This window comes from Larimichthys crocea, chromosome XVIII (genome assembly GCF_000972845.2).
Source record: "Larimichthys crocea isolate SSNF chromosome XVIII, L_crocea_2.0, whole genome shotgun sequence".
Classification (NCBI taxonomy): domain Eukaryota; kingdom Metazoa; phylum Chordata; class Actinopteri; family Sciaenidae; genus Larimichthys; species Larimichthys crocea.
The window spans coordinates 9,336,659-9,348,789 of NC_040028.1; the positions used below are offsets into that span (position 1 = coordinate 9,336,659).

General features: G+C 38.3%; 1 protein-coding gene across 2 annotated transcripts in view; it reads right to left on the reverse strand.

The window, feature by feature from the left end:
• The window catches only part of htr1fa (5-hydroxytryptamine (serotonin) receptor 1Fa), a 30,847-nt gene extending 19,344 nt beyond the window's left edge, over positions 1-11,503 (reverse strand). For both annotated transcript variants that reach the window (XM_010730489.3, XM_027290834.1), the window contains exon 1: positions 11,377-11,503. The gene's annotated coding sequence lies outside the window, so the exon portion shown is untranslated. The remainder of the gene's footprint in view (positions 1-11,376) is intronic.
• Positions 11,504-12,131: the final 628 nt, after the last annotated feature.

Consider the following 12,131-nt stretch of genomic DNA (forward strand, 5'->3'; position numbering starts at 1 on the left):
TAGCCAGATAGCTAGCTAGCTAATATTGCTTTATGATAGTAATAATATAAGGCATGTTGCACAATACTGTGTGACGTGATGCAAGCTGCACAGCTGCATAGCAACATATGAGGAGATTCTATCTTACTGGTTAAACCAGTCACCATTCGTCATTTCCACAAATTCAAAAGACTTAAACAATGGCAACAATACCAAGCTTGGATAATAGTGTCACATTGTTGTGGAGAAATTGCTAAAGTCAAAGGTCAATAGTGAGGTCAGGAGGGAAGAAAGTGTTCAGGAGCCTCTGATGTCTTATGCTGTTTATTTATTGATGCTTGACCAAGGAGAATTAGAGACACTCTCAAAGTTCATCAGAAGTGCCTGAGTCAGTCTCACATTCTGCCCAACTCATCCTGGTGAATAGAGTTTAAACCCCAAGATAACACCACAAATACTATACGCCCAGAATTAGTCAAAGAGAATGTCTTTACTCATGGAGGTGTTATTGTCAACATATTCTAGTCTGGAGACACAGATTGGACCGTCAACAGCAAGCTATCTATTATGTCTAGGAAGGCAGCAATAGGTCTCTTTGACCCTGGCCACCACAGTGTTGAGATAGACTGGCACTACTACTGTTCTCAATCAAAGCCAAACAACTAATACTGCTGAGGACCTCAAGGCCCACACGTAACCTTGTGTAACCTAAGGATAGAAAATTCCATAACTCCATTGACAACCGAGAGAACCAAGGGTAGGTTAGCTGAAACCTAACAACAGGTGGGACACAGAGTGCAAACAGTCTCCACTATGAAAGTCTTTTGTGTTGTAACAATGCTACTAATACTATTATTATTATTTTTCCCTGTTGTTTTTCTCTCCTCATGTTTGTCTCCCGGCCTGTCTCTTGAACCTCCAACTGATCTTCTCATCATTCATAGAGTATGTAACCCCGGCCCATTCATTCAGACATCACCAGATTGTTCAGTCATTACTGTGATTCAGGCCTCTCAGTTGTTTTGTTTGCTTGTACCTATGCTAGTTCTTCTGGTAATCTGTTTTTTTGCCTCCCAGGGTCATCCAACCTGTCTACCTGCCTACCTGTCCATTGCTACATCCAAACCACCACCAGCCTTCCCTTGGCTGTTTTCGGATTTGGCAGATACTTTTACGCAGCCACCCAGTCCTCATTGCTTGTTGCCATCTTCGTACCCTCAGCTAAGCATTCATCCACTGTCAAAATAAAACACACTTTTACTGACTTTGATGTCCTGGTCTATGTTTGCATTTCACTTGCCCATTGACAAGAATAAATGGCTGTCACATCTCTTTTGTTGGATTTTGAAAATTAGCGTTTGTTTCCTCAAAAAAGGATTTGGCAAAGAGAATTTAAAAGTTACAGTTTCTGTTTAAGTGATAAAAATACCTGCATTCATATTCAGATTATATGAAAATGGATGTGGCCAACAGAGTATTATTGTATATTGTTTTAATCATGTACCTGAATTAATAATATTATATGTATCTAAACCCCTACTTCAAACTGAAGAGCAGGAGGTTAGGGGAAAAATTGCACAAAGCCTTATTATGTTTTTCTTTAAAAGCTGTTTTTTTCTTCTAAAGGGTCTATGAAGAAAAATGACAAAATTGACAAAATTATATCAATTGGAGTTTTTTTTTTTTTTTTTTTTTAAAGGAGACTGCGGATGCATGGTGGAGATAAAATGCATTTTGTGTACCTGTAGAATCAGTCAAGGTTTTCTCTGCACTGCACACCTAATCTGAGGAAAACTGATGAAACGTTTCTGAGGATGAACATTGACGAATGTCTGAGCACTGAACTTCAAACTCATTACTCGCTGTGTTTGCTGCCGAGCCTTTTTCTTTTTCTTCTTTTTTACATTTTGGCACATCATCAGGATGTGTTGACTGCTGGTGCTTCCTGTTCACAATGCACAAACAATATTCACCTGAACCTCACAATAAAAAACTAACAATAAGCTGAAAGATGCTAAAAAAAAAAAGCTCCAAAAAGCTGCAGGAGTGATAATTATCTGCCCAACAGTAACTCACACACATATGTATATGCACATACATGTAGTAGGGTGCATGGAATTAATAAATTAACATGAATTTAATTTAATTGAAAATGCCTCATGTATGGACGTCATTTAAGTGCATGTCATGCATAGTTCCTTAAGCCAGCAGGAGCTAATATCCTTTTCCAGTGTCCATGTATTTCCACAAGAGTTACCCTGTAACCAGGGCACCTTAATGTAAATGCACCGGGTTGAGGCAATGAAGCTAAACTGATGGATGCTGCATGTGGAAAATATTGTCCATGCAGAAATGCAGTTTTTAGGGTTCTTTAATGGTATGTTCACTATCTGTTCTCTTTCATACAAGAATTCGGTTAACATCAACACAACGTGAATTTAGAGGTTTTCTAAATTGAACTCTCAGAGGTCAAACTGTCTTTGAATGCATCAACCGGAAGGGTTAACAGTTTTCTTGGAAATGGACCGATGTTTTCAGTAAATCTCCTTTTAGTTGGTTGCTGCAGATCAAGATTACTGGCAGAGGTCACACCCTCATTCGGATATGAAATGTTTTAATTAGAGTTATGTTGGAAAATGTTCTAATGCAGGATAAGAACTGGGCAAAAAAAAAAAGAAGCAGTTTCTTGACGTGCTTTCTGTTTATTATCGTTCTAGGTGGATCTATGCGTGGGAGAGAAGCAGTGTGGAGAACTCGATGCAAAGGGATTGTCGCTTTGTAGCGTGTATTACGTTTATAGAAAAACCTGAAGAACATTCAGAAAGAGTAAATTAGATTGCTCGTTTTTTCTTTTGATATGCTGCTGACTCAAACTGCATGCTCTCCATTGTTGGAAGATGAGTGATTAAAACCTGCAAGGTAAGAGAAAATGCATTGAGTGCAGCAGCCTGCAGGTTTTATAACTGAAATATGCTTGCGAATGACATAACCACAGGGTTTGAATACATCACAAATTGCCAATTGAATTATGTGATCAGGATTAAAGCTTTTCAGAAGGTATTGAGTCCAGGAACAAACCCAGGAACCAACTTCCATTAGCCTTTGCTCTGCTCACCACTAGCAGCTGATAATATCCACTGAAAAATGTTTCTCACATAGATGAAATGCTATTGTCAGGCAAAGGTGCTCAGTCATTATGCTACCTGCTTAAGTATGTTTTCTTTTCTTTTTGAAATGTAAAGTTAGAGTTAGCTGAAAAGGCCTGAAATAAGACCTTTGGTTAAGATGAGTTTCAGAAAGAGCAGTAAGTAAGTAAAATACATGCACATCTCATCCATAACATTTAGGTATTCTTCAGACTTTTTTTTTTCCAGCCACATTTGGACGCTGCTTGAAATGCAATTCCAATCTGATTTCTGCAGGTATGTCTCAGTCCGGATTGTCTCTTGTGTTGCTCTGCAACGTGACATGCAATGACAACATCAAACCAAGAACAATCTGTCTGTGGGCAGATGCTGAATTAAATTGTCTGCTGGCAATTTTGGGGAAGGCTTCAGCTGCAATCCATTGTGCCTGGAACATGGAAAAAAAAAATACCTCTGACACGGAAAAATGCAGTGTAATTGCCATAAAGTTGGAATTCCAAGTGCTTGCTGCTTCTGCACCGGAAAACCAAGTCACCAGCATGCACGTCGTCGCCACAGCAACCGCAGGTAGGTTGGTAATGTCTGGAGAGACTAATCTAATCTGAAAAACTTAAAGATCTGACTTGAGAATCAAATCTTATTTGCCTGCAGTACAAATGGTCGTCTTTACTCAGTCAAATCAGAACAATTTTTCCTTTCAGTCATTCATCTTGATGGAGTGGTGAATTTCTAAGTTCCTGTTTTATAAGCAAAGGGTTAGACTCTGACGTAAGAGCCTTCCAGCTCGGGTGAAATATTGCTGTTTGTAAAGATTAAGGGCCTGCAAATATATCTGATGCAATGGTATGTATTGCTTGTTTTGTTTTTCTTTTACTTTTCAGCTCGACCACTAACACCATGAATTATGTATGTATACATGCATTTTAGTTCACTTTAATACAGTTTCACTTGTTGCCCATCAGTTCTTGTTATACTGAAATATACTGAACTGACATTAACATTAATACAGATAATCTTTAATTAAGTGAATTCACATTACTGCAGTTATATATCAGAGCTTATAAAATGAATGCCATACAAAAAATGAGGTTTATGGGTCAATATCCAAATTTTTAACAGGTGAAAAATCCTGTTGTGTAAAATGATTTTTATCTAGTCTAACATTTGCATACATATACCGTTTGTCCTCTTATCCTCGCACCGTTACATTCTTTCATGCAACATAAACTTTTCATTTGTACGATAATGACAATGACTCATCTAAAAAGCATGAGATGTACCTGATGCATCGTTGGATTATCACTGGGGAACAAATAAAGCTCTAAATGACTCGAGTAAGAAAATGAGTTTCTGTAGACTCCAGCCATCTTCAAATGGGCAGATTAGTGCTTAATATATGAAGGAGGTTCCCTGGACATGATAAAGGATAGAGGACATTTGGTCTGTAATAATTGAAAACTAGCAGTGAGTATTGATTAAAAAAAACACCAAAAGATTCTGACAAAAACAAAACTAAGTAGAGATTTTCCACTTAAAACTTAAATATGTATTACTAGAAGCATAAAGTGTTTATGCTTGCATGAAGTTCCATGCACAATACACAAACCATTAAAGCCCGTTAATAAGTAATGAGTTTTGCATGTTTTTAAATACATGAGTAAACAAAAGGTTAGCAGGACCATGCAACACTTGTATCTTATCATATGCTATGTTGCGAAAATTAGAAGATAGGTAAACATATAAAACTTGGTATATTTTATGTCACTGAATTGTTTATGTACTTGTGTCTTAGTGACTGTTGTTTCTGGGCTTGCATACAAAAAAATATTTTGCTGAAATGTGGAAAAACCTGGGAGTTGTCAAGATTATTTCACAGTACTACACTCTACAGTCATAATATAAACCAATTAAGAGATTCTTCTGAAATGATTTTGGCAATGAATGGGCGATTAGTTTAATTGTAAATAGGAGCAATGAGGAAGTCAGTTAATGGATGCTTCTTGTAAATCCACCATTAACCAACCCAACCCTTACTTAGTTACATTTCCTTATTGTTGAATTATGTCTAATTGATTTTATTCAATAACTCCAGACCAAAATTTTATAATGTCAAATATTAGCTTGAATTTTATGTTGATGACTTTTGAGCTGGAACAGTCTTATATTACAAACAAACACAGTTGAAACATTTGAAAATAATTGAATTTGGAGTTTATCGTCATATTTGTAACCTCTGTTTGAGAGAGCAATAAAAGAGATATACTTCGGGGGAAAATAAAACTGACAACTCTTTAAGGAAACAGAATAACCAGATGAGATATTTCCCGTTTTTATCTATATCATCTATCTTTGTTTGTCTTACAAAGACACACAAACACACACCATCAATTAGAATTATGAAGACAGTGATGTGGTGCACATCCAGAAGTTTATCAAATTTAGAGCTACCAATACTCATGCGCAAACATTATCCCGCCTGCATCTACAGCACTCCCACACAATGCAGTACAAAGATAACAGCTTTGAAAGTAACTCGAATGAGTCGTCAAGGTCACTGCAAGTACTCATGGGATGAGTAATGGACAAGTGCTGCCCAATCAGCTCTATTTATTATTTTTTTAAAACATTTTTACATGTGTGAATCAGCCGAGGCAATAAAACTGGGCGCAACATCAGATCAAGTACTGCTCATCTATCGAGCATTCGGAATTGATTCAACGGTTTTACCCTCAATGACTGATGAAGAACTCCTGAATTGACATGTAACTTGTGTGCCAGTCCCCAGCTGAAACTGAGCTGAACTACATGCAGAGGCAGTTCATAACTGGAAGTCATTCTTAACCTTAACTTTAGAGAGAAACTGGAATAAGCCTCTGATAAAAACACTGAACCCCTTTTCAGAGTTTATTGCTTATATGATCTCACCATTCAAGGCTGGACAACTTGCCCCAGAGTCGTGTCTGGATCCCAAACTCACCTAGCAATAACATTTATTACATTAGAAACATATCAGCTGGATCTTTGGATTCAGAAAATGCATTTTTAGTGTTTTGTGTAGAAATAATAATAAGAAGAAATAATCTACCCATGAATCTTTCAGAGTTTGTGAGGGGAATGATTTTGAGTTTTGTGTTGAATAATCAAAGCAGAGTGGGAATTTTAGCCACCAGGTTATGATAATGGCAGAAGGTCTGAGATGAGTCCTTTGTGCGGATCATATTTGATAGCTGTTTTACATAAAGGCATACTGTATGTAGGCAGAGAGAATAGTTTGCTGTGCTAAATTGGTGTTTTTGGCATAGCAACTCAGCTTTAAGGATGCGGATGTTGGTGGTCGGAGAAGAACGGAACAAACATGCACCCTTTCTGTAACTACTGGTGTGTGGCAGCTCTCGATTTCCACAAGCAACTTTTTGCTTGTTGTTTGATTCTGGTGGTGATCTATTATTCATAAATATATATCAGTATTTGACAGACAGGAAAGCAATTACAGAATGTAAATATGGAAGCAAGACATAAAAGCCATGGTTTGTTCTTGCAGCTTGGGTTATATTGGACATATTGTTAATTTCATGGTGTTACATTGGACATCAATGAACTGCTATGGGACTGTGACATGAATTGTATCAGTGAAGCATTAAAATACCTCAACATCCTGTTGATAAACTGGAAAGAAACTGTCCTCCCAAGAAGAACTACAGCATCCAACACCATCTGGTTATATTTGGCAAAGTCCGTGTAGGCAGAATCTTGGGGTCAACGGAGGAGCATCCCATCGATCCTTGTTTTGTTAAATGAAATGGACAGCTAGTGCCTCTAACAGGGCTTTAGGCTTTCACTCTTGTTCCATTAGGAGTCAATTTATTGTAAAAAGGCCACGGGGAGAGATCATCTCTTGGACAGTGACCACCCTATTACACGTCGCCAGTTGATGGATGGTGTATTCATGTCTATGTCAGCCCTACAGGTTATTCAGAGTTAGGTAGTTCACAAAGTCTGTCACTGTATAATCCCAGAATTAATGTCAGCTAACAAGACCACAGTAAGCAAATAGGTGTTCCCTCCATCCGTCTCTTTAATCTGTTGCTGTGTTTGCTGTCTCACATCACAAACAAGGCAAACAAACAAGAATCCCTGCGGTAGTACGGGTCTGTTTGCTGTTGTCAGACCTCTCCAGTGTCTTCAAAGTTCCATGAAAAAACAATGAGAGCTGTCTAGCGTTTGCATACTTTTGGCAGCTAATGCTGGCGTTCGAACATCTAATTTGAATTCTCATCTGGCGTGGATCGGTGACAATTAATTAAACATTGATTCCTGGACTTTTAGGTTGCAGAGAAGCATTTATGCTGTTTTTACAATTGGCAGTGCTAACAGACACATTAAGCAAACCTAGAGCTCAAAAAGACCCATCTTTATTATCTGACAGAAGGTCAGACGTATCTAGACAGATTTTGATTGATGAAAAGCTGTACATCAGATGGCTGTCTGGTCTTTGTTAGCAGCCAGGGTAAAATAGAAAGACACCAAGAGCAAACTCAGTCAGTAGGTTATTCTTAAAAGCTACATAAGCCAAGGTCTTTATGAAAAATGTATTTTTCTCATCAATCGAATTAATATGGTAGGACTAGACTAGAACAGCCTCCTTAATAAATTATATTATGAAGTACAGCTCTGTCACAGGAACTGAAATTTAAGAGTCAACACCAGCAATGCAAACACTCAGTCTCTCACTCACCCAGTCAAAGAACATAACGCCGTCTACCTTGAGGGTGGTTGCATTGATTTGATCTGTAGTGCAAATAGCTGACAGCGACATGAGCAAAACCAGCAGTATAAAAACACAAGCAGTGGGTCTAATTAAATATATTGAGCTGTAGAGTTGCCCATGTACTAGCCATATAAACTACAGATATTATAAACCATTTAACATTTAAACAAAGTGTTATTGCAGATCAATAAACTTTCAGTTCACTAGGCTATAAACAAAACACATGTGCTCGACATTCACACCACTCCTGCACACACTCCTCTGGAAACAAGACGGGAAATACTAATGAAATATATTTGTAAAAAAAAAAACAAAGCAACAATTCCTTCTACACCTTCAAACTGGCTCTTTTCAATTAAATTCGCTACTTTTCTATCATAAATTAGTTTACCAGTCGAACTTTGTGAAATATTCATAGCACACTGCCAGAGTACCCATTTAACAGGTGATTCAGTAGACGCATAGAGCTCTCCTCTCTCTTATCCCTTTGGCGTATACTGCTAAAAACACACTGTGTTAAGTTCACAGAGGATTCCTCAGCTGCGGTAACACTCCGTTTTGGGGTCAATGATGTGCAAATATTGATGCCATATGCACATTTAAATAAAGTTGTCAAGATGCTTTTATCTGTTCTCGCCTAGACTCCTGTAATGCACTCTGTGAGAGTGAGTGTAGCGGAGAGCTTTGGTAAGTGCTTGACATGTGTCACTGTTTGCAGCCTTGCTATTTTATGTTTTCCATTTGCTTTTGCTAAATGGTCTTATTATGAATGTGGTCTTTTATGTTTTCGGTTGTTGTTATTGCTTCTCCTTTCTTTCGGCTCTATTTTATAGCTTGAGCTGTAGGTGTTTTCTTTATAAAGCACTGTAACCTCTTTAGGAAATACATAAATACAGATTATTATTAGTAAATTGTACATTTTCTCCACTAATATTCTTTCTGTGCTAATAAAATAAGGTGCTTGCAGAAGCAAGTAAGAGCACAAGCAAAGATTGGATTCAAAGACATTTGAATACAAAGAGGAAGAAGGCAAACGCTGCATACAACCAACAACTACTGGCACACTCTACTCTTGTCTTCAAACATGCCTTGAATATAAATGATGGATATGTACGAGCACAACCACTGATGTCTCCAATTACACTGAAGAATATGTCGCTACTGTCTCACACTACATTTAAAATAGTTTAATAGTTCTATTTAAACGGAATAAAAACACCACTGGTATCAGATCTGTACACAGTATCTACAGAAAAAATGTGACTGTTGCATGCTTATATAAAAGCCCTTTGGGTAGGTTGCTACTGGATCAACTACACTGAATCGCCTCTCCTCCATGGCCTCACAAGCTATAACATGTCCTTGGCTTGACTCTACGCTACTCATCACTGTTGTCCATTATTTTTCTATCCACTCAACGCCCCCACTGTAATTAAGTACCATAAGTAAATGTGTATCCTCAGCCAAAAAGAGCGCAGCGTGAAGACCGTCTTTAATGTTTCAAGTCATTAAATGAAAGGGTCCTCGATCCTATCCTCTGCTGCAATGAAACTGTTGGCTTTATTGAGCATAAATTAAAGCATTCCTTTAACTGCGAGGACATTCACAGCGTAGCCATGCATGCACGTGCCAAGTATCCTGGGAGTTATGTCCATATTTACATCAATATCAGTGTCCAGTTCCAATGCAGGAGGTGGTTTGTCCTTTATGTCAGTGATTCTCAATCAGGTGCCACCCAATGGTCCGTGGTATATATACACACTTACTAGCCACTTCATTAGGGTGTGCCTGTTCAGTGTAATGTCATCCAATACAACAGCTGTGCCATGAATTCTTGACACTGTCAGAAAGTAATAATTCAACAATCGAATCAATAGATTTATTCAAGGACAAATCATTGGTATCCTGTCTTGAGATTCTGCCCATATTTTTGTGTCTAATATCTTTCTAAGACATTCTCTCGTGTTGTTCTTTCACATAACTAAAACTACACAAGTGGAAAAAATAGGTATGTCAGGCTATTCCAAAGGACATACTTCAGTTGGTTCCTGATGGATTCTCTGCCTTGTTATGGGTCCTTGGCTGAAATGAAAATTGAGAACCTCTGCTCAGGGTTTGGAGTTCGGAACGTGGATGAGTGTTTTAACTGCATCTTGTCACAGACATGACATTTCTATTAAGTATAACCACGGCTATTCCCTAACCTTTGTGGTGGTTTTGTTGCATAACTAACAAAACTTTGCCATACCCAGAGGTTTTCCCTTAACCTTAACCATACTATAGCTGGAAGAAAGAATTGTTGTAAAAAAATGTTGCCATTGGACATTTCAAAACAACATAACAGAAAAAAAAGCATTGCCACTGAACATAATCTGGGATTCTGCAGAAGCATCCAATATTGACGTTCTCATTTGGAAATAGGCTGTGCATGGACACACAGATGAACACAGTCAGATGTGTGCACATGCATAGTCCTGGAAATGTATACGAGAAAGCCTGCAGCTCACTCACCCCTGTGATTCCCTCACTGTCTCTTTATCACACCAACCCAGCCCGACAGTAAATGAATCCTGCAAAGCTGCAACACAGTCGCACTCCCCTCGCATTCAGAGCCCATATTATTTCAACCACACACACAGAAAGCACGCACACATAAACACTCCTTCTTGATCACACTTCATATAACATTGTGGGTTTGATCTTCCATGTGTTGATCCACGAAAGCTCCCACGAGTGGACCTGCCGCTGGTCAAAGAACCATTTAATTGCAGCATAACAGACTCCCAGGTGAAATTCCTGCAGGGTTTTTTTTGGAGGACATGTTGCTTACTTTTAATTAAGTCAACACCAAGTTCATTTTGAGCAGACACAATATGGGAACATACTGGACATTCACAAACACACATGCAGCCAGTAGAGATCTGTTGCATGGATCACATAATCCCTCCAGAAGAAGAAGAGGACTCTCATCATCACTACACCCTGTTGGTGAGCCAGTTCTGGATCTTGACAACAATCAGACAAATCACTCTTTAGCAGCTCTATTAGTTTTTTTGTTTTTTTTCTCTTACACATAATTAAAATCACCATCTGATTATCGGGCAGAGTAATCACTGTCTTTGATCAGAGAGGGACTCATTAGAGAAAAATAGTGACTGTATCCAACTCCACAGACACGTTAATAAACATTTTTTTTAAAGATGCAGATGCACATATGCATTGTGTGCAAGTTTATCACATGAAATTAAAATAGTTATGCTCAGCATAAAGGTGCAGGCAAAGTGTCTGCTCACACATAATATTTAAAAGCCAGTTAGGATGACAACGGCATAATTATGTCATAACAATTAAACCTAATGTGCGCATATGACACAGAGCGCCTGTCCAGAAACTACTTCCCAAATTCGCTTCATTAATTCAGAAACTGCTTGACAAGCCTGTCCCTCCATAAATGACACAACCTGCCAAAATATATGAACTCACCGGGCTTCCGTTGCAGAAATTAAATGACAGAAGAAACCAGGCAGTGGCAGAAGAATATTACATTCCCTATTAGTGTCCATTCAGAGCTCAGCGACGCTCAACGCCGACACCCGTTTACTGTGTGCCGAACCAGGGGGGGGCGGAGGCGCGCACACGGGAGCGCGCTTCTTGGCTATAGACAAGAGCTGAAGAGGTGCGTCAGTAAAGAGGAGGTGTAAAGACAAGATAAGAGTAATAACAGCCCTCCAGTAACCAAGGCTAATAAGGAGACAAGCGTTTTCTAGTCATGTCTAGTATGTGACATGTTTTCCCTGTAATATTTTATCAGAGACACAATGTTTCATTGTGACCTTATTTGAATCTCCTTATATATTATTCATGAAGCCCAATTATGGATATCCCATATGGTGGAAATTGACTAAAAATAGGATATTTAGAACTTTATCTGTATAGTGATCCACAGGTATTAAACTATGAGGTTTTAAATGAACTTGTAAACACTAAAACCACTCAGCAATTTTCTTCCTATTCTTTTTTTTCCTGATGAGTTAACACTTCCTTGTTATTAATTTGACGAGTATTGAAGCATGAAAACGATAAGCCATGGATATGAAATGTATCATAATAGGCTAATTAAACAATGCAGTGTCTTTTAATGAGGGTTATGATTAGCTGATCTTTGAAGGATTATCCCCAAGCATTTCTGTGGATAAATGAAGCCACTTTTTCATAATGTGTCACAGTGAAGAGGGCGG